This window comes from Chiroxiphia lanceolata, chromosome 1 (genome assembly GCF_009829145.1).
Source record: "Chiroxiphia lanceolata isolate bChiLan1 chromosome 1, bChiLan1.pri, whole genome shotgun sequence".
NCBI classification, from domain to species: Eukaryota; Metazoa; Chordata; class Aves; order Passeriformes; family Pipridae; genus Chiroxiphia; species Chiroxiphia lanceolata.
Genome location: NC_045637.1, coordinates 138,060,587 through 138,084,223, shown reverse-complemented (window position 1 = coordinate 138,084,223; position 23,637 = coordinate 138,060,587). Strand labels below are relative to the sequence as shown.

Genomic DNA, 23,637 nt, shown 5'->3' with positions numbered 1-23,637 from the left:
GTCCAAAACAGTCTGGTATTCAAGAGATTCAGAAGTTCTCCAAGGTCACACAGTCTCCCCCCTTTTCCTGTCTCTCCAACCATATGGAGATGCTGTGCTGAAACACCTTATTTTTGCACTGTCTCAACATAAAGTATTGTGTCTCTACTCCAGCTCACATGCAATACCAAGGGAAAACATAACTTCTTGTTCACCTTAGATGACTTTTAAGTCTAGGGATTTTTAAGGAAGAACCTGCAGGGTATTGTATATTTCAGTACTGGCTTTATGCTTAAAGTATATAATTAAGCACATAATTAAGAATAATCATATGAAAAGTCCATGAGACTATTTTCATTAACAAAGTTAGGCATGAACAGATTGTTTGGCTGTCCTTGGGCCCTAACATCTACAGAGATGGGTGCTTATCAGACTTTTTCCACATTTCACATAAAAGTAACCAATACATAAAAGAAATTATTTCTGTGTTTATGATTTGTCTGTCTCCTGCTACAGAATTTAAGTATCACTGTGCAATGCAACACTACAAACCCAGACTGGTGCAGGCTGAAGAAAAAATGGTGATTTGGTCTAGTTTCTCTAAGGTAATCTGAACCTGAGCTCCATGTATGACTCTTGCATCACTCTTTTGTGATGTAAAATTTTGTATATGAAAAGCCTCCATTGTACAGACCTAGAAGACTGAAAACACAGTGGTTGAAGATCTCAAAGTTGGTTGCCTAATGAGGCTTAGAGTTTACAAGAAGGTACCTAGCTGTGTGTCCTACTAGTTCTGGTAATATTTGCATGGAACAGACCAATTCTGAATTCATTTGGGCGGTTTCAGCCAATGACATGTAATATCTGAGATATTTGACAATGTAAATATGGATTCAGATACTAAATTTTACTAAGTGTCAAGAATATTGATAACCATTTTTCTGTAATTGTCCCACAGTTAGAAATTGGGACAATTAGACAAATACAGTATCTTTGTTTCCAATAGTCTGTTTTTCCTATTGTTCACTCCATCCTATCTTTATCATCTCTTCTTGGAATCACAATATATTGCTGAAGATAAACAACAAAAAAATATTATAAATCTTTATAAAGGAATAAAAAACCAATGATGACCTAAGAAGGAAAAGATTTTCATGAGCTGTCTCCAGTATTTTGAAAAGTAAGTAAGAATAACAGGGAAAATATGATGTTTAAAGAATATAGCTGTTTCTCTCATTTTTCTGTGGTATTTTTCTCCCAACTTTATTTAAACAACTGGCTGACCTGGTTATTCATACAATAACCATCACTGAAAAGCACAGTATGGTGTATACAATGAACAACTGATGGTCTACTGAGAACAACACCCTCTGACATGAAGAAAAATGCATGAACTTGTCATCTTCCGTCACTCAGAATTAATTGTAATGTTTCTTTTATAAATTCTTTCTTTTGGACTTTATTTTGATCTTCAATATTGATTAAGTGTACCTAATTTTCTAGGCTGTGATCAGCTCATCCAGTTAAACCTTATGAAAGCTACTTGAAATGATAAAAATTTGGATTACATCCTATTCAAAATTCTAAGGTTACAGTTGTTGTTCCCCTGCCCCAAAAGTAAAAAAAAAAATAAAAAAAAAATTATACAGTAGTTACTCAGAAGACAGCATAAACAAAAATGTGTACACACATTTTGTTCCACCTTTCTGCTGTGTACCACGAAAATAACTTTAATGGATACATTTTCTATCAACTTAAAGCTCACAACTCCAAATGATGGGAACTGCAGGTCTTGGCCAAGAACCAACATTTTAACTACTGCCCTAGAAAACTTTAGGAAAGAGTTCATGCAGTATAGTACCTGCCTACATCAGGATGCCTGGGGACTGCACCCAGTAGCCTGGTTTTCTGCTCAGCTCTTATGAAAAACCAAACCCCACTCAATTTATGTGCTTCAATGTTCTGAATTTCTTTTAAGAAAATAAGTTGTAGAGCAGAAACAATTTAGAGAAAACTCATCAAGGGTAACCTGGGTAAGAAAAATCAATGGATAACTGTAGTGGCAACCTCATTCCTTGGAAAGTGTTCTCTTACCAACTATTTCTAATATACTAAAGTGTTCTTAGAAAACTTTGTAAATCACAATTCCCTTGACCACAGAGAAATGGGTGAATAAATTTAGTCCAATCATAGCTTTCTATAGTCTGAGTGTTAAGCTCTGGTTCCCATTTCAGTCCTTACAAAACCACTCTTCTTGTCCTTCGCCCACCATATACAACAGAACTCACAGTGCCTCTCTACCTTACATGGCTTTTGCAATAATTAACTCAAGAATAGTTTCCAGCATACTGCAGGGAAAACTGCTACAGAAAAGTATTACATTTATACACCACATTAAGCTTGCTCTTAACCTCTTGTAAGGATCAGTGTCTCAGCACAGTAGGGAGGTTTTGCTAAGGATAGTCTCCTACATTTTCCCTTAGAACACCTAAAACTTTGAACTACAACATCAAACATAAAAAGCCTACCTGTTTTATTATTAACTGAATTTATTACCTTCCACCCTTTCTTAAACACACACTTGTCATTTACACAATTACAAGAGAGATATGAGCTCAGAAATGCCTTTGTGCAGCATATACCAGTTTACACTTGAATAGTTATAGAGTAATTAGAGTGGAATCCGGCAGAATAAGTCAGTCTTATTCTCTCATAATATCAGTTATCTAAGTGAGATAAATATTAAGTACATATAATGTTATACACAAACAGTGAAATTCTGCAAGGTCCTGAGTGAATTCTGTTTTTGATACAATCAGATATCACTGCTATGGTGCTAGGGGCTAATTAACTCCAGCCAACTCTAGGCTATGGAAAATTATTGTGGCATCACTATTGCAAAACAGCACTGTAACTTTTCATTGATAAGGATATTTAAATATTAATTACAATTTCAGATTTATATATAGATAATCAAATATTATATATTGTTCAGATGTTGTTATTGCAATGTGTTTTATTATGTATTGCAAAACTTTCTTCTTAAAATTATCTACTTACATTTGAGAGATACAATGTAAAACCAATAAGAAACCAACCATAACATCAGCTCGTTAATCAGAAATGTCAGTTTAAATATATCCCATTTGGAAACAAAGACAAATGCTACTGGCTTTATATACCTTACAGAACAGGGAATAAAGCTAGAGTTGGATCTCAAGAGTTGAGGTCATAATTGTTCACAAGCCAACACAGGGCTTTAAAACTGAAAAGAATCTACAGCATATAAAATGGTTTCCAACTTGTAAGGGGCCAGGCCTTCTGCCAATGAATAATACTTTTCATTACAGTTTAGGTTTTTTCCCAAGGACAAGGTGGGGGAGGGGATATAACACATTCATGCAGAAAGGAATGTACAATTCCATATTCTTATGTGCTACAAAGAGAGATGTGTTTCTAAAATCTTGTTTACTTGTATTGTACATGTCTTCTCTTCAAATGCTTAAACATTTCCCAGGTTGGGATCTTTACATTTTAACATCTTCGTTCATCAAAAAGCTTTACAGATGCAGTGGTAGCATCACTCATAAATGACAAAGTATCAAAAATTAGGAGTAAGCAAGTCTAATATCCCTGGAGGTGTCTTGAACAGGCTGAATGGAGTTCTGGGAAACTGGTCTATTGAAAAGCGTCTCTGCCCATGGCAGGGGAGTTGGAACTAGATGATCTTTAAGGTCCCTTCCAAACCAAACCGTTTTATGTTTAATATGAGCCAACAAATAAATTTTCTGCGTATCAGAGGGAGAGGCAGTGAAAAGAGTATGTATATTTGAATTTTCTCTTTGCTGATTTACTTTTCTTTTAGCATATATGCACATTTTAGCACATAGTATTCTCAGAACTGCTGAAAATTCATCAAATCAAATGTTAAAACTTTGACATGAAGTAAGCATTAGTAGACAACACCAGATAAGCAGAACATAGCTGCTTCTGCTCTTGTGTGAATATTCAGTGACCTCATATTCCTCAGTGCTTTCTCTCTCCTGAATTCAGCACAAGACAATGTTATCTGTTCAAACAAAAAAGGTATTTGAAAAATATTTGAAAAAACTGTGTGTCAGACTTTTCTAATTACATGGCACAGCCTTCACTAGCCAATAAATACTGTAGCCAGAACATAATGTAGGTCTGTACTTGAGATTATTCATTTGCCTGGTTACTGATACTATTGAGAGCACACGTCTCATGATTTACAGGTATGCATACAAAAGGAATCCTGACTCCACAGAAGCTCATGGAATGTGTTTTACTACAGGCATCCCCACAGGTTACCCTCTTTAAGCTTCAAAAATAGATTTAAAAGATTCAAAGTGAAAAAAGAATGGGTTCTAATGTATTGTTCTTTCAGGAATTTTCTGAGAATAATTCACTTTCCAACAGGTGATTCTGTAGGACTTACGAAGCAAAACATAATGGCACTGGTCCTTTTAGATGTGTCTGAATATGGGTGAAGGGGCCTAATCTTGTGAAAATAAATGTGTTCTTAGACTCTGCAGACATCGTGTGGTAACTTTTGCCTGCTCTGTCATAGTGTTATCTTGGAAACTAGAAAATAATTCCTATTTTGGCCATGGAGCAATGCTTACTTTTTTTTTTTTGGTCTCTATTCCCCATCCTTCACTTGCCTATTTTTTTGGATACAAATATAACTTTTTTCTCCAAACAGCCATGATGTGTATATTGTCTATTTCCAAACATCAAGACCTCCTATTCTCTGATGCAGCTGTTAGCAAGGAAAACTCTGTGCGTGGTAGGTTACAGCATCTAAGTGTGCATTGCAGAGGTGCATAAGTTCCCTTCAATGTCCTCATAAGATTATCTTCTTGCTTGCACTTGTATCAATTCTGATTGAGAGAAATCATGACCCTGAGATATACTCAGCAGTGCCATACTATTCAACATGCTGTTCACAGCATAAACTGATGACACAGGCATTGTTGTTCCCAGGAATAATCTCCACGTTGACTAACTGGAAAACATAGCTCTTAGTCTCATCCACTCAGAAAGGAGATGCAAAGACAGTTTATGTGGCAGATAATAGTTGTATGACAAATATTCTATACTATAGGATCCTTTAGCAGATTGCTTTTTTTAATCCTGAAGGTTTTGAGCAAAAGTAATTCAAAACTAAAGAGATACTCTGATTTGATTGACTCAAAAGGGAATACTAAATTCTTATGAAGAGATGAACATATTCAAGACTTCTATTCACATTGACTGCATTACCCTATTATCCCTTTAACCCTCTTAAACGAGTTCCCATCATCAGTCATTTTTCTCTAGTTATTGAAATTCCCAGAAGTATCATTACTTCTCTATTTCTAAAAATCAAACAGAAAACCCAGCTTGACAATGAAGGTGGATTAAGGAGAATTCTGTGAAAGCAGATGTTACAGGGAGTTCACTGAAGGTTAGGTAGTGTAAGAAAGCCAAGTGGAAAAAAAAATCTAGTGTATGATCATATCTGCTCTGACATGCATTGACTGAGCTTTCAGTTCTGTTTATCTCAGGAACTGAATAAATGGCTAGTAATTTCAATAGTATCCAATAAGGCAAGGGTGTAAGTTGTACACCATTGCTGAAAGAAATAAGATTAGGTTTCATTTTTCTGAAGGAACACTGAATTCTAAACAGAAATAATAATTTCATTATTTCAGAAGCTATTAATAAATAATTTCATGTGATATATCTTTCTGTCAGATCTCTAACAGAAGAAAGTAGGGCATAAGGAAAGGACCAAGTAGCAGCAGTACCTAGATGTCTCTTCTGATTCACTGGTAATTCAAGAAATTGATGATTCCACAGACTGCTCTGAGATGTGACTGAGGGACTGTTTGTTGATTTTATAGGTAATGGTTTAGATTCCTTCCCAGTATCCATTACTTTTTCTTATAAATTTCATTTAAATGTCCCTGTCTGGAAAATTGAAAGCTTTTAAGAGATTTCTCAGGGAGGAATTTGAGGTACTAAATGGTAATAATTGTTAGGACAGCATTTACTGTATTTCAGAACTCAAAAGTGTGAAGTTTCAAAGCATATGTCCACTTGTTTATATGATGTAGGGATAATTCAGTATCAGATTACATGATTTATAAATTAATGGTCTAAAAATCTCAAAAAAAAAATTGTTTCTTCATTAAAAAGCTAGACCCTTCTTTAGTAGAGGTTTGACTGATAAGGGTAAATAGAACTCTCCAAAAGTATTGCTTACACTGACAATTACAAAGGTAACTTCTGTGCTGAAAGAAGACAAATTGTCCTACCAAGAGGAATGAGAGGCAGACAGTAGAATAATATGAAGGAAAAAAAACCATAAGTGAAGGACATCCAGAAAAATATGTTTCTAAGTTAGCTAGATATTATTTTTTCATGCTTGAAAAGCAAATGAAAATTAAAAAAAAATATGTTTGTGTGGTCTAAGAGTACAAAAACCCCAGAGATGTCTTTAAAAGCAATCTGTAGACAATGCCAATTTGAAAAGATATTCTCCCATCATGAATCCCTTCAATCTAGTTAACTGAGCCTGCATGTTCTCTTTGCATGAAATACTTTAAGGAAACTTGGAACAACAACTATTGTGAAAGTGGGCAACTCTCTTTTTATGGCTTAGTAAAAACTAAAAAAACGGTAACATATGGTCTAGAATAAATCCTTTTTATATAGCATTTAAAATGGGGAGGGAGGGAAGAGGAAACAAAACAGTACTTACCCTTTGAGACCTTTCTTCTGAGAAGCTACGACAGATATACCTGCTTATTAAAGTCTGCAACTCCAGCTGCAGTATTTACTGTGCAAGGACTGAGAAAGGTGTGTTAACGAGGCCCAAGTAACAGGTAAACCAGTTTGCAACCTCCTGTTACTTTGTCAAATGTATACTCCAAGCAAGTAAACAAACAAACAAAAAACCTCTACCAAATGTTATCCTTCACAGGGTGAACAAACCGATTTTCAGATGAGCCCTCAAATTCTGGACCACACATTAATGGGTGGGATACGCCTGGTTTCAGCTGCAGGGATGATGAGGCAAGCAGCTATCAGCCACTTTGAACATCCTCAGCTCCTTGAAGCAGAGGCCATAAAAGCCATGTTATGGCTCAGATAAGTTAAGTTGGCTACAGATCTCTCCTAAATTGCCTCACACTGGGCAGTTTGAAGGAGCTACGAGCAGTGGGGGACTGAGTTTCAGCCACACACCCTTCACCTGCTGGGTGTCACCTGTAGACCTGCATATGTTTAAATCTGGGGGCAAATCCCCAAGCAGCAATTTTTGCTACCTCTCAAGCTATATTGATACATGTTGGTGCAGGGCAGATCACCAAGTGAAAGAAGGACACAGCAGCTCTTTCAGTCATGGCCCCTGTGATGGCACCTCAATTGCACTTGCATGCATTGCTGCATCAAATGTTGTCATAGCTTATGGGGGGGAACTATATGACAATATATGGAATAGATTAATTTTCATTTAATTCACATGCAAAAAGAAGAAAAGTCAGTCACAAGTGAAGAGCCAGGTATCTCTCTCTCTCTCTCTCTCTCTCTCTCTCTCTCTCTCTCTCTCTCTCTTTCTCTCTAGACTGCCACAAACCATCAGTGGGGCCAGGAATATCTGCATCTAACTGACTATCCCTAGCATTCACATATGCCTTATGAATTATCTGGTATTTCCTGAGCGCTTTTAATAGTTGCCTTTTTGGCTAAAAGCATAAAGTAGTACTAAAGATACTAAAGTAAAGATACTAAAGTAGCATAAAGATACTAAAGCACCGGAAAAATTTTTCCAAAGTATATGATCTTTTTGGGTTAGACAAAGTGCATCTCTTCCACAGTCAAAACTGATGCAGCACAAAAAAGGGAAAATCAGTAACTGTGTAAATGGAAAAGTCTTTCTAGTGGTATGGAATAGAGGGATCAGGAAGGGCAACACTTCCTTTGGCCAGCATAATTTGCAAAGGGGGTCTTCCACTTCTTTATCATGGGAAGTGAAATAGCAATAAAAGTAAACTGATAAATACCTGCAGAAAATGTTATGCAAATTGCTGCAAGTACAGTCACAACTTACCACCTCAAAGTGCTGCATTCCTAATGCCTGAATCTGCTATTTCACAACATCCTGTATTAACAGCAAAACACATGTGCAAGTTGCATCTCTCCATTTTTGTGCATATTCTTTCCGGACTAGGCTTAACTCATTAGAACTAAGAAAAAACCCAGAGGCAATTTACATTTCCTCTGTCTATTGAAAAAATAGAAGCCTCACAAGAAACCTTTTATCGGTGTGCTAGTGGGGAGAAAAAAATTTAGGAGGTAGAAATGGGATAAAATCCTTCTAGACCTCTTACAGTTGTAAATCGACCAATTCAAAGAATAATTTCTAAAGCAACAGACCATGCTTCATCTCTTTTCCAATTACTATTTTCTGGTTAATAAATATGACCTCCCTAGCAAGTACTACATCTTTCCTAAGGCACTGTACTTTCAAAAAAAAATGGAATTTTAGTAAACTTACTGACAAAAGAAACACATTTCAGTATTAAAGTATAAAATGTTTGCCAACTATGTTTCAGGCTATCATTCCTTTTCTTGATTTCCTTATGTTCACTGGAGTGGTTCAGAGGAGCACATAAAAATGCTTACTGTGAAGAACACATTTTGCTGGAAGGAAGAAGTCAGCTATTCATATAGTTGAATTCAGTGACACACAGCTGACGCAAAGTCTGAAGCATTAATGTTGTACTTTTATAAACTGCAAACAAAAGCTTGGAACTCTGAAAATTAATAGCTTTAACAGTCTGGCTTCTATAACAAGACTCACCAAAATGGTGTTAACTATCAATTATTAGTTTGATGCCATGGAGAATAAAAGAAATAATGTGCCCTATTACCAGCCTTTCCTTAGAATTTTCACTGGCTGTTGTGTTTATGACAAAGAGGTCCACACTAATATACCTTAAATTACTTGCTAAATAAAGCATGTAAATCAGATCATACTATTTACGCTTCAGCTGTAACTCCTTGCCTTACCCAGAACCAAACAAGACAGCCCCAATCTGCCAGTGAATATTCAGATCTTATAGAAGAAAACAACAACTGCTTACTATTTACTAAAATGGAGACTAGGTATTAACAACAATGTACCTGAACTCAAACAGAGACATGTTTTGGTTCTCAAATATTGTCAAGCAGTCAAATTCTGCTAGCCTAACTCATGTTGAGCAGTGATTTTTCCTGCAGTAAATCTCTCTGAATTTCTAGCATTGAAAACAAACAAATCCAGAGGCAGAGTGCTCACAAGAAATGCTCCAACTACTTTCAAGTAGGTGGAGGCACAGCTGGTGGTGTCAGATGTTTAGGGGATTTCTTCTGTATATTTTGTCTTCCCAGTTTTATATCTGTATTTTTATCATTCACTGTTACCTTTACACTCCTACCTCTATTTTCTACAGCTAGTGATTCTTATGGCCATGTCTTACCCCTACGATACGGTGAAGACATGCAAAGTAAACATGTCACATGCATCTGGTGTCTGTGCATTCCCACAGACCACTGTAATAAAGTCTGAGTCTTGCCACAGAAAATAGCTCAGTGCCACACGGCACGTGAAAGGGATCCCAATTTTCAAAGTGAATTGCTATTTTCTCTAAGGATTCACCTTCGCTGGTAAATAATGCCCTCATGCCAGCTTTGGCACTGAGAATATTCAATATCCAATGTTCAATACTTTGCAACACTCAGTTACCACTCTAGAGGCACATGGCGTACCATGGGAACAACGGGTTTGGGGAGAGAGATGCCCTTAAAAACTTTATGCCCAGTGCTGAATGTCCACGGGGTCACATACAGCAGTTACACAGCAGGGAGGGGTCTCAGCTACTTCTGCCTGGTGAGCTCTTCCAGGCCTGTTTGTAAGGAGGCCTCTTGTAACATTTTTAATTTTTAACAAGATGAAGCAGATACAGAACACACTGTTAATGACATTGCTGAAATACTTCAGTTCTTCAGCACGGCTGAATTATTCTGCACTGTGTCCCTCAAACGGTCTGAAACCTTCCATGTTTATACAAAACCAGATACCCCTTTGGGCAAAGAGCACTCCACATTTCAAAGCAAAGTCAAATACCAAAAAATTATTCATTTGGAACCACAGCAAAAGTTCAGGCATGTTACTGAGCAGATTTCACTGAAGGCTCTAATGATCTAATCAGGATGACTTAATTGCATTTGGCTTTGAAACCAAAGCACTGCGCCCAAAAAGGAGAGGGTTGTTCTACTGTACAGTAGCAGCTCCCAGCTGTAAGAGGAACTGAAGTGAAAAAGGATCCACACAGCCCACAGATAACTCCTTGCAGAAACTCCGTTGTCATAACAAGATCATCGGCAACTGCAAGCACAAACAACACACCTATTTTTGGAAGTACACTTGATCTGTCACACATGTGGGGATCTGAACACCTTCTGAGAGAGAGAAAATGATGAGGTTGTGAACATTTGCACAACAATTTGTTTAAAAGCTTAGAAAACTTATGAATAATAATCTGGGCTAACCTTTCAGTAATTGCTTTCTTCCTGCTGTATAAAATATATTATTTGAAAACCATCATCGCTGCTGTCTTTTTTTACACGCTACCTCTTACCCAACACATATCTTGCAATTATATTGCAACTACGCTCTGAAGGAAGACCTGAAGACAACTTTTGAAAATTCTCTTTGTAAATCTGTAAACAAAAAAGAAATATAAAACCCCTATGGCCCAAACAGCTCCTTCTATTGATTAAGGTGGAGAGTAGCACTGCTTTTATTTTAATTCAAAGGGTTCAACAGTTCTTTGTTCATATGACTATTTCTCCAGTCTGCTACCCTATTATTGGAAAGATTTCATCTCCAAGTAACACAAAAAAGCAGAAAAGCTAGTATCCCACAACCTGCTATTATAAATTTTCTGATTGTTTAAAGAGATGAAAAGTAGAAATGCTCACATTCCTCCTGAAAATTAAAACTCACAAACCAAGATTTAGTTAAGAGGAACCTACTAGTCTGAACACAGGCAATGGGGCTAATACAAATTAATTTCTGTTAGAATAAAGCACATATCACAAAACCAAAACAAACCAACACAAAAAAGCCAACCAACACCTATTCCAGTGGATAGTTTTCCTGATGTAAAAACAGACTCCAAAGAGTGTGCATCTTGTCTTGATTTCAAGATGTTTGGATCTCGACTAAAGTTGGGAAATCCTGCTTACTCTGATGAATAATCTCCTCAGGCTATTAACTAGATGGTTTCTCTAGGTCTTCACAATTCAATGCTCTTTTGAAATTGGGGAAAGCAGAACTAGAAGAAACCTTTAAGGAGCAATTCCTTCAATTTCAGTTGGGTAAGCAGTGCCATCTTTCTCGCATTACTCAAGAGTCCCCTGCTCCTACAGATCCCAAGGCCATGCAGGCTCTCCCACTCCAAGTCATATCCAGAGGTCAGTATTGGCTGAATATCTAAAACAGCTCTCAATTTCTTCTGAGGTCGGTGCTCCACACGCCCAAGCCCTCAGGATCTTGCATGGCCCATGGTCTTTGCTCCTGCACGTACATCATGACATCTGGCTGCACTGAAAATTGCTTTATTGCTTTGAGTTAATCAGTTCATGCAGATCATTTTGTACTAAGAACATCGTTGACTATTTCCCTATCTTGTACAATATGCAAATTTATCCCACTAGCTGATTTTACTGTTTTCTTCGAGCTGAAGCCCCAAAAAATCCCACAGTTTATCATGAGTAAAACTTCCCATAATTACTGGATGCACTGAAAATTCATATCACCAGCCTAAAAAACTAAGTGGAGTTGATTACAGCTCTTCCACTCTATGCAAATTTTCTGGAACACTGGGAGTTTCAATGTTCAGCTAGTAAAATTATGTAAAAAATTGTTATGTCTCTATCATTAAAAAAAAATCAAATCACAAAGAGTGTAGGAAGAAAACTCCCTAACCTAAACAGCAGTCAATATAAGTAAACTTGTTAGACCAGATACCAAGAGGACAAGACCAACTTAGAGAAAGGGGCATAATTCTGTCTCTTAACAATGGAACAAAGGAAGAAAATAATGAAAACAGCTTAGGTATGGGCATAGTGCTGTAATGAAATAAAATAAAACTAAGAAACCCCAAGCAACTAAGCATATCAAAAATAAGGAGAAAGATAAGTAGTGGAATATTGGGTCTAAAAAGTAATGGTTCTTTGGCTGACAGTGCAGGTTATCTTTCAGAAATGCAGAACATGACACATCTGTGTAAGGTGATCAGACATGTTTCCTGGACTTGATCTGCAAACAATACTGTTAAGACTTGAAAGTTTGATAAAAAATAAAATATGCTGTTTCCCTGCAAAGAAACTGGAAATGCCCAAACGAAAGTAACAGATAACAAAGGAGAAAACATTGGAAGGTAAAATGTGCACCACAACTCTATGTGTCAAATGAGAATAAATAAACTTGCACTAAATGCCCCATGAGGACATTCCTCTACCAAAAATGCAATTCTTCTTTTTTCCATTTCTAGCGGGACTAGTTAATTAACCAGGTTCATCACAATAATCCTCCACCACATCAACAAAGATGTACAACTCACTTTACTAGACTAGGGAAAGATCTCTGAGTTTCTGTTGTTATAAAGGAAGTGTGTAAATGCATGTGCATACATATGCAGGTAATTGATTCTGTACCTGGTTGTTGGACCATTAAACCCAGAGATTTTACTGGCAGAATACAAAAAAATTGCAAGACATAAACAAATAAACAAAGTGTTCTAAAGCTGGAACTGCTGCTTTTGACACCTTAAATGCCAAATGCTTTGAATTCAGGTGCACGTGGAGCACAGTGACAGATGTGAGGATCTTTCTGTAGTAATTTTACAGGTAGACATGGTCCACACAGATCTGCCTGTTCAGCATATTAATATATTTATACATAGAACTCTATACTCATCAGTGTATATAATGATGTATGATTACATTAGTATCTACACTCAATTTTTTAATAGTTTTCACTTGTGTATTGTCTCTACCTTTAATTTGACAGGCACTCACTTTGAGCTTTTTACCTTAGTTTCTTTGCCACAACTATCAATGAGAAACCTTTGAAAAATGTCTCCCTGCTGAACTAGGAAAATAAAATATTAACAGATAAAGTTTCTTGACCAAAGAAAGTTTAGCCTGTTGACAGATATTCAGTCTGTTTGCTGTTGAACTCAGTCACACTAGAAGATGGATCATTAACAATAAATCCATATCTGAGTTTCTAATGATCTCTTTTCTGTCTCAGTGCAGAGCAGGTCAAGTACTATCTTTTTTAACCTATTCCAGAAAAAATAATGAACGGAGAAGATAAAAGAACTGCTGAAAGTTTCTGAATAGAACTTTCTGCTTCAGATCAACATTTGAAAATCATTCCCAGCTGTTACATCTGAATTCTTAATTGTACACAAGAGGTTGAGGAGAAAATAATCAGCAGATGCAGCTACAGTTTGTTATATCTGTGATTATCTATTCGCTTCATGATTTATGGTTTTCAACCACTTCTGGAGAGACTGGCACCAAATTTATTCTTCCAATACTGCTATCTGTGCACAAGTATTTAATTATAGGCTCCCTCACATATTCTATGGAATAATTCTTGAGTGCAGAATGCTATATTTCAATTCCTAGAGCTTGTAGTCTCAGAAAACAAACAAAAAAAATAAATCAGGGATTCATGGTGGCAATTCCAAGATGATAAAAGCTCAGCCCCACTCCCTGTGCTGTTCTGTCCCCTAAACACCTGTTCTCCCCAGAAATTCAAATAAATTCAGGCATAAAGAAGAAAAAAAAAGAAAGAAAAGAAAGAAATGCACAGGGAAGAGAGGACGGGGAGGGCGGAGGCAAATATAGCAGTTTGGGTTATCTCTTCTTTTTTCCATCACCTTACATATTCCGTCTGCATACCCCATGTCTCAGACAAGTCTATAAAATTACACTCTACATGTGCTTCAACATGTTGGTTGAGGGAAGCAATTTACACAGAATTCAAGCCTGAACAGTTCTCCATTTACAGCCTTTAATCATAACGTCTTCCAAGCATGTTCACCTGAATGCTAGGAATAACGTGATGCTTCCAGGTGTGCTGAAGTGCACTGGAGTCTCCTCATGTCTGGTGAAGCCTGTGTGCAGACAGTGAGGGGGACAAGATGGACTTCCGAGCTTACAAATGCATTAACAATTTAGTGTATAGGTCGATGGCACTTTCATGTCAGAGACAAGAAAAATGGATATTTAACTCAGTAAACTGTGTTGCTCCGTAACACAGAAGCCATTACGATATGGATGAGATCTGGAATCTATTAAAAGACATAAAGGAAAATAAAAGCTAAATACATAAATAACTCATCTACTTGGAATTTCTTTTAAAAATATTGAGAGGCATTAGACACAACCAAGATTAAGTGTCTGTAAAATATTTTTTAAAAGAAACATTTTTTTCACTGGGGCATATAAGAACAAAGCAACATCTAAAACCTCAACAAAGAAAAGCTTTATTACTTCTGCCTAGAAATTTTAGGCTCCAGCCTTAACTCACTTTGTTCCTCGTGGCTGTGGTTGGAAACTACAGCAGTTTACTTGGCATGTATCTTATCTACTATGGCAAAATATTCATTGAGGGCTAAAGATGCCTAGAGACTGAAACACTGAACCTTTCAAAATCAAGGACTAAATTTCAAGGATGCACTGAGTATACACTGGACCATGGGAGTTCCTCCTCAGTGACCAAATATCATGTATTATTCAAGACAAGGTCTCTTTAAAACAGATGGATCAGTGGTATGGAAATGGTTCTGCACAGACTGAAAATTTTTAACCATTAACTATAACCATGCAATGAAAATTAGTTCCAGCATGTTGTATTTTATGTAGGAGAACTTACATCTCATAAACTAAAAATCTTTTCTTATTAAATTATTCTAATGGTCACTTAGCTATTTTTTGGAAGCTATCAGAATGAGAAATGTACATAAACAGAAATTCTGTATTTATACAATGGCGCTGATTCAATTAAACCTTTCTTTAGCAATATATTTTAGCTGAAATAGCTACATATGGAAAGCAGATGAAGCAAGCTAAAATCTTAATTAAAAAAGCATATATTCAGTACAAACACATCTTCTGTTAAATATACCTTTGTTCTTCAGTGAACTGTGCAGTATTTCTCTGATCATGTGTACATTCTATGAGCACTAAACTGAGGCAGAAATCTATATGACTACTTAAATAACCACAATATATATGCTCCCCCAATGGCACTTCGTTTATAATAATTTATAGTTTTAACATTTCCAGACTACACAGAGGTGGTGGGCTAACATACCACCATAGCTCTGGACTTCAGACATTTAAAACAAACATTGGCTAATGACACAGCAGCGTGGCAGTGAGTACAAGTACAAAAGGGCCACACAGCAAGTGTCATTCCCCTCTGCAAATGCTTGGGCAATGGCTAAAGATAAGATGACTCAGAATAACTCTGATAATTACACTTAAAAACCAAAAAATTAAGAACCTTATGATCACGGATATATGGCAGGAGGGCAGGTAAACAAACACTCTCTAAGCAAAATGCTAGCGACCATCTTCTTTGGTTGTGTCTTGCAGTGGTGGATTCCTGGATTTCCAGACAGCAGAAGACAGGATCCCAACCTGGCTCCTGGCCCAGCCACTGGACCTGCTGAGCTAAAGGGCCTGGCCACTGGGCAAGGATGTGGGCTCCGTCAAGGCAGTAATTTAATATTTTGGACAGGATCCTGGTTTCTAGACATTGATGCATGTTCTGAAGAATAAAAACACAGTCCCAAAATATTAATTAAAAAAGCCTCTTCCTCCTCTTAGCAAATGGGACATTGGACAATTCAGCCTGGGGGTCACACAAGATGGCAAGGCTTGCCCTAGAGTGGCAGGCTAGAGTGAGCAACGAAAAGGAGGCAGCCAGGCATGGAAAACCGTGTCAGATTTTCCAGCACTTCCCTGATCCAAGAAAATCCTTGCCTCTGCCCTTGGACAGCAGAAGGCTGTGCCATGAGGATCAGGGCAGGCAGCAAAGCTCATTCTGCCTTGCACCATTAAAGCATCAGTGGGGAAAGCTCAGAGGAAGACCTCTCATACCAGGATCCCTTCAGCTTCTCCAGGATCGGCACCAGCATCTTTCCAGCTCCAGCTGCCTGAACAGCTCCTGTCATCTTCTGCCTTTGTTTCCAGACAGGACAGGCATGAAAGATCAATGCAGGCTGTAAGACACATCTGACTGTCATCAGGGGACTAGGAAGGGGAGAAATGGACCATCATCTTTCAGATGAGACAAGGGCTTCCAGTCTGAAATGGGCTCCAAGAAAACACCTGTGGTCAGAGGAGCAACTGGTCTCCTAAGCAGAACAAGGAACATCCCAAAGAGTCCTTTGGTACATCAATAGTGGGTGATCAGAGAAAGGTAAAAGCATCAAGTACACTGAAGCGAAAACCCTCTGCAGGTACAAAAAGGAGTAAAACACACCTACTGCAAAGAGGACAACCTGCTCCCCAGGAGATGCCCAGTATGTAGCCCAACAAAAGTACCCAAAGTTCCTAAAATAGTTAGTCTTTTAGTGTAAGTACTAGGTGAACTTTTCCTTCCAGTACAGAAGTTTCTATGATGCAAAAGATCCCATGCTGAACTTGACCTGAGCCCCATGTCTTTAATAGCAGAGGAAAAAAAGAGGACACAAGATTGAGCAAGTCCTTTGAAGCACTCAGTGTCTGTTCTCCACCATAAAAGATGCTTTAGTAGATTTGACAGGACTTGTAAGTGTTGGAGACCATCTATCTATCAGGGTCTGACAACTCTCAAATTTGTTCCAGTGAGGACACAGAGGTGATGTAGGAGCTTAGGCGCTAGAGCACAGCAGGCTCTACTGATCCACGGATGCTTAGTTGAAGAAGTGCCAGGAGTGAACCACAGGAGACAAAACAGTCATTGTGAACAAGCTCATAAGTGCACACTTGAAAGCCTTCATCTTCTGCTGCTTGATCTTATTTTTCAAAAAAGGAAAAAAAATATAATTTCACAACTCTAACACTGCTCTATCAGTGATGAGATAAAAGAAGAACATGTAACAATAAGCACTTAAACATTTGCCTCATAAGCCATTAGTGAGCAAATGTAGCACTATGAAAACAGTAGGTCTGGACACCAGCAGTATTATCCTGCTCTGTGTGTCAAGGAATGCAGACTTGCTGTACAATGAAATTCATGCTGCCATGGTGCATTTCATGCACTGGAAAGGGACCACTAGCCTACACAGGACTGCCCTAAAAACAGGTATGACACCCACATATAAGGAAGCACTTTCAGAATAACATCATGATGGGATGACATTAACTATAAAACATTTATTCTCCTAAGCAGCCCAAGAAGGATGAATGAATAGGTCGTGGACTCAGTAAAACCGGGTTCAGTACAGGTATAGAAACACTCTGGCCAGTGACAAATTCGGGCCTCAGTTTCCCCACTTCAAAATAAAGCACAGTTCCCCAATCTACAGGGATACTGCAGAACTATAATTGTTTATTGAATGTGACAACTGTCAAAAACCTTACAGAAATCATAAATTACATTACTTTTTATGTGATTATTGTTATGCCTTGCCATCAGTTAGAGTTTTGTTTAGTACTAAGTTGAAATTTTTTTGCCTTGCATAATTAAGTTCAGGAAATTTGTGAAACCTTTTCTAGTTCTGCCACTGATAAATGACAAACTTTAAGATAATGGTTTAAAAAACATAAAGCAACAACAGACCATGAACTCCCAATGATATGCCGCAGACAATGAATACAATATATGAAGGGAATTCAAAATAACAGTAGGAAAGCAACATTACTCCTCTATATGGCTCTGACAGGACCATAAAATAATGCAAGGTTAGTTCTGGTGTGTGTCTATTTCAAAAGTAATGTTAAAAAACTTCAGCACACTCAGGAAAGAGCTATAAAATTCTGAATTATGGATGATGCCAGAGAAGTTCTCCCTGCAGGCTTCATTCAAAAGAATATGAAAAAGCGACTTGATCATGTAATATGGGTACTTATGAGAAATTTCTGATAAAAGAGTACAGTTCAATTCAGAAGAAAAAGAATGTGAGACAGGGGAGAAAAAAGTTATTATAGCAATCAGTTTGGTCCTAAAATGTAGAGATGTGTGTTTTTTAATATTAAGGTATATTTCTGGAGGTGAGACCCTGAGTTTAGTCGATGGAAAGAGCTGGGACTTCAGAAGGACAAAAATTAGAGGCACAAGATTAGCTTTCATTTATATTAAAGTGAGCTTTAAGAACTGAAATTTGTGCATCATACTTTTATTTGTTATTACTAGGTCTGGTTACCAAGATATTAAAAAAAAAGAAAATCATAAAGGAAAAGGCACGGGATATAGGGGCTTGCAACTAACTAAGATGTTTAGCAAGAAATGATGAAAATCCAACACATTACTTGTGTTTTTCAGGAATGTTGTTTAATGTGATTTAAAGGTACCTGACTAACAGCAATAAAAGAATTGCATATCCTACTGAACATAGAGAGAAAAAACATTGTAAAGAAGAATGTCGAGTCAACTGTCAGTTGGTCAGCATTTGGGTTTTGCCGCGATTATGATTTGGTGCGTAGGACCATATCGACCTTCTCAACTGGTATCAGGGCACCACCTTTCTGGCTGAGTTTAGTTGCAGTGAGAACTTGTGACACATGAAAAAAGCATTCAACAAAAGCTCTAAGTCTGTGCATTTTCTCTTCAATTCACACAACTAAGAATCCTCCTCACCAGTTGGGCTAAGCAGTTTGCTACTGCAAGATAAGGCCCCGCACAGGTTTGAATCCGTTTTTGTGATGCAAAATTATACTGAGTCTAATCTTAATAGAACTGTCAAAGTGAAGCTAAACAGGTATTACCTTTGCATCCGCATCATGCAACAAGCCTCTGTGCAAACAGAACAAAAGAATAGTGAAGCTTGGTTTTATTAGAAATGGGTCAGGCACTGATGAGACAGAGAGAAGTTTGTTTTGAATCTCGTTGTTTAAAGTTATCTGTGTTTCAACAGCCTTGTGGTTCCAAACTGAGCTACCTTGCTATTGTTCCAGGGCTATGTCATTAATAGATAAAGTCCTTAGCCTTTCTCCTATCTCCTGGCCGAAAAGACAGTGCCACCTGCAAATACAGAATTAAAGCAAATGTCACTCAACCACATACAATAATCATCCACCCAAGCTCCAATTTAGTAATGAAACCAATTGTAAAAAGGAATCTTTTTGGGAAAGCCACATTTTCATCTTTTCACATGACCTACACAGTGAAAACCACAGAAAGGAAAAGTTGGCTTGTTTTGTCCCCTGCATCACTCCAGTAAAACCAAGTTGGTTTAAATCAGGACTGCAGAAATCCAGCTAAAGTCAGGGACTGTATGAAGTCATGTCTGATTCCTTCTCTAGCAGGCTATTCTGCATGAAAAAGTCTTGGGGAATCAACAGAGTTTACACTGAAAGGTCAAAAATAACATTTGCTGTGTAATAGTATAGCTCACAAACATCTGTATGCATGATACACACTGTGTTTAATTGGTCTGTTGATATGACTTGTCTTCAGTTTTATTAGCTTTCAGTTTTGCCCTATAATAGCCACAATGAGAACACTAAATTTCCAAACAGCCCAGCTCTTGTAATCCTGCCATCATCAGTACTGCTTAGCTCTAGATACATCACTGTCTAATTGCCACAAATATAAATTTGTTTTTTTCATCAGTGGCAGTCCACAGTCCTATCACCATCTATGTAACAGCTAAAAACACAGCCATGAGAAACTGTGGAGCTGACTCAGCTGTTCTAGGAACTCAACACAAAAATTTCCAAATCACTGTACATCCTGCCTGCTGGGTTTCCACAGAGAGAATAAAGAGAGTCAAAATGTTAGAAATGTCTGTGTTTCATCTTACCCATTGCTAACAAGCAAAACCAATCTATTTGAGGTTTTAAAGTGTCTAACTTGAAGAATTTCTTTTTACAGATCCCTAACAATTTTCCAGTGGCAGTACATGTCCAGCAAAATGAAGCTTCACAAGAGCTTTGGGACCCAAAGGAGTGGGGTCCACGTCTTCCCCAACCCTGCAAACATAGTTGGGATACCAGAATCTTGTCCACAGAGGACTAAGTGTATTATCTGGCCATTACCACAAATACAGTGTTACAATCTTTGGATGCCCATTGGAAATTTCATTTAACAGAGCTTTGCAGATTGAGTCCTGGTCCCTGCTCCAATGCTAAAGGCTATTCCAGAAGTCAGGAAGAGGAAAGCTGGCCTCAAAAGCCACTTGCACATGAGAAGCCATGAAAGATGAGAGAGGAGGTGTTTATGCACTCCCAGAACAAGTCCAAGATGTGAGGATGAGAGTGCAGCACACAGGACGTGTTGTTCTCTGGTAAGCTTTAGACAGCCACACACAAGGACCTTAAAAAAGATAGAAGTTTTAAAAAAGTCCCTGGACCTGCTTATATGAGCAGCATAGACCACATACAAACTGTGCTGTTTAATCTCCTGGTACACAACGGCTACTGAATTTAGTAAGAAAGAACCCACTAATAACCACCATAGTTCCTCTCCACTCTATTAAAACACATTACCGGTTACAGACCCAATAATACTATTTTCCTGATAGGGATTTTTCAGAACTGAAGAGGCAAAACAATACGTGATCAGAGAGTTGCTTCAGAAACATGTAAGCTGCTTATAATCATTTCCCCAATATTTGAACACCACAAAGAAGAAAGATATGACTGATTGCCACTACAGATGATCACAAGTACTGTTTCCTTATTTAAAGCTGTGCAGTTTAACAAGTATTATTCTCTGAATGAGGAAAGAAGACTATTTTTCATGTCCTACCTTCATTCAACAACACTTGGTCTGCCCAGTGCCAGTGGGCTCCTTCTGGAAGGGTACTACAAAACTGATTCATTTGGAAACAAAAAAGAGCATATGTAGTTTCATAAAAACTTGTTTTATTCTGAACCTACTTGATCACTATGACATACAAGAGTATTTGGAAGGTAGCTTAGCTAGTGCACCTGGGCTGACACACATGGTCTCTTCATGGACTCCCTCTCTATCACATTATTTTGATTCTCACATCAGTATTTTTCTTATTCCAGACTCCCACATACTATGTGGTATGACAGGAAAGATACTGCAATTTCTGTAACACCACTAGAAGTTACCATTTTCAGCACTGCCAAAATGTTTGCTTTAAAACAAGTTTCTTTACCTTCACCTTTTATTTGTATTCAAGATAGTTCCACTGTTATTATTAGCTCTAAAGAGTCTGACTTGAGAATGATTTCTTGTTGTTTAACCAGGATTGTAATTTATGAATTAAATAACCAAATATTCTGAGAGTTTTCCTTTCCAGGTTGTCATTACTCCTGTTTCTTCCTTCAACTATCCTAGCCAAGCATCCCACACAGTACATATTAAAACCATGTAGTTCTTTTTGAAGGAAAGAACACATAATAATTAAGAAAATGTTGTAAGTATGACTAGTAGCTATACAGATTTGGAATGAAAAAATACATTGAGTAAAAAATTATAAATGGACCATCCTGAGAAGAACTGATAGGAAAAATAACAGTCCCAGTAAACAAAGAAAGCCCAGATTGCAGCACTGCAGCCCTGTCACCACCCTCACTGGCCAGGTTATCAATAGGAGCCCAATGCCAAATGCTCCTAATGCCAGAAGCCTACTCTTGCCTCACCAGTGCACTCAACCCTTGGGAGGTTTCAGGGAGGGCATTTTAAATGGCTACAGAGTCATTAAAAGCCTGAGCCAAAAGTCATAAGCCCCATATACTCTGCTAAACAATGACCGTCATAAAAGCACAAAGAGAGAAGAGACAACTGCCATGACTAAAAGGTAAGTTAATGGCCACTGAAACCAGTGACCTGGCCAGGCTACTGGGACATTTCATGGCTTAAAGGCTGACCCAGTGATTGAGCTGTTCCCTGTCTCAGCAAGGCCAGGATTTCACCCCATCATGACTTTTGCTTAACTGTAATCATCTCTCTCTTCTACTTTCGGAAATAGATGAGATGTGCTGAGAAAAGTAGCATAACGAAGTGATGACTGTATATCTTTTCCAGCATCAGCATTTTATTAGAGGGATTTGTTTGCCAGCTTATTTTTACAGGAGCTCAAGAGGCCTGACTGCATATTTGAGAGCTTGTGCTGTGCTCCAGTTTTTAATGACAAAATGCCAAAGTTGAACATGCAATGCCAAACATTCCAGAAACCTCCTGCACAATAGCCACTTTAAATGATGTCTTACTTTTCCTGTTCTGTGAGGCATACAGAGTAGCAAAAATGTTCTTGTCTCTTGTTTTTTAAAATGCCACAAGGCACAGTAATGGCATACAGTTACCACTTCAACATGGGAAAGCAAACAAGCAGACTAGCCCAGCTTTTCAATCCCATGTTTTTCAAAGCTAAAGATCTGCAGCAATTCACACATCTTACCTTTCAAGTACATTAGCATGTACTGTGTATAGAATAGAGAGATACCAAAAATCAACCCCCAGTCCATATATACAGTGTTGTAAAACACTGAATCGTGTTTTCCCCCCCCCCAGAATTGCTTTAAATAGCCAGAAAATCACTGTAAAACTAGTATGTCAAATAGGAATTGAGAAATAGCAACCAACCCCCTTTTGAATGAGGCCAGACTAAAACAAAAAATGTTGAAATTTATTTCATTTGTCTCTTCACTGCTAGAGATGGTCCCCAGCTGGGGATTAGGTCTCATTGTGCATAGTGCTGGACACAGGCATTGCAAAGCTTGAAGCAGGCAGCAAAATCCACTCCAAAGACACAATAATCAAAATGTAAGGTCAAGGACAAAATGTTAATTACGGGAAAGGCTGCCCATTATGGTTGGTTCAGTAAGGTAGCAATTAGCATACCAACTGCACAGTGACTCGTGAGTGTTGTACAGGCAACGTGATAGACCTAAGTTATAAAGAACAATTTGAAAGAGGGTGTGTAACCAACTTTGAGGAGATCCTAATAAAAATGGGAAGAAGCATGTGGGAGTTTGAAAATGTTGATGTAGCCTAGCGCCTTTCAGCACATCTCTCCCATAACTGTCAGTGCAAATGTCATAATGAAGCACTATGACTCACAGCAGAACAAATAAATGCTTCTGAACCTGAAATACAGTGGACCAAAACCAACTAAATTAAGATAATTAGGGAATGACCTCACACCACTGTGCCCCACAAAACCTCCCTGCATTAAGAAGCTCATCTAAAGACAAATTCGCTAGATGTCTTTCTAATGACTATTGTCAGCCACTTAAAAGAAATTTCAGCAAGCCACTTCATTCTTCCAAATCAAGGCACTAAGGTTTTTTTCAAGTTATTGAAAATACTACCAAATCAGAATGCAAATTTTGTGTTTAGGTGTTTTGTTTTGTGTTTTATAAAGAAATGGATGCAAGTGGAGTCATCAGTAAGAAACT

General features: G+C 37.8%; 1 protein-coding gene and 1 long non-coding RNA gene across 21 annotated transcripts in view; both read right to left on the bottom strand.

Annotated features, from left to right (window-relative positions):
- Positions 1–23,637, bottom strand: part of KIAA1217 (KIAA1217 ortholog) — a 338,228-nt gene that overhangs the window by 108,860 nt on the left and 205,731 nt on the right. The window lies entirely within an intron of this gene.
- LOC116793177 lies at positions 22,827–23,242 on the bottom strand. Its single transcript, XR_004359396.1, has 2 exons — positions 23,081–23,242; positions 22,827–22,978 (listed from the first exon to the last, which is right to left on the bottom strand). It is a non-coding gene; the product is annotated as an uncharacterized LOC116793177 (long non-coding RNA).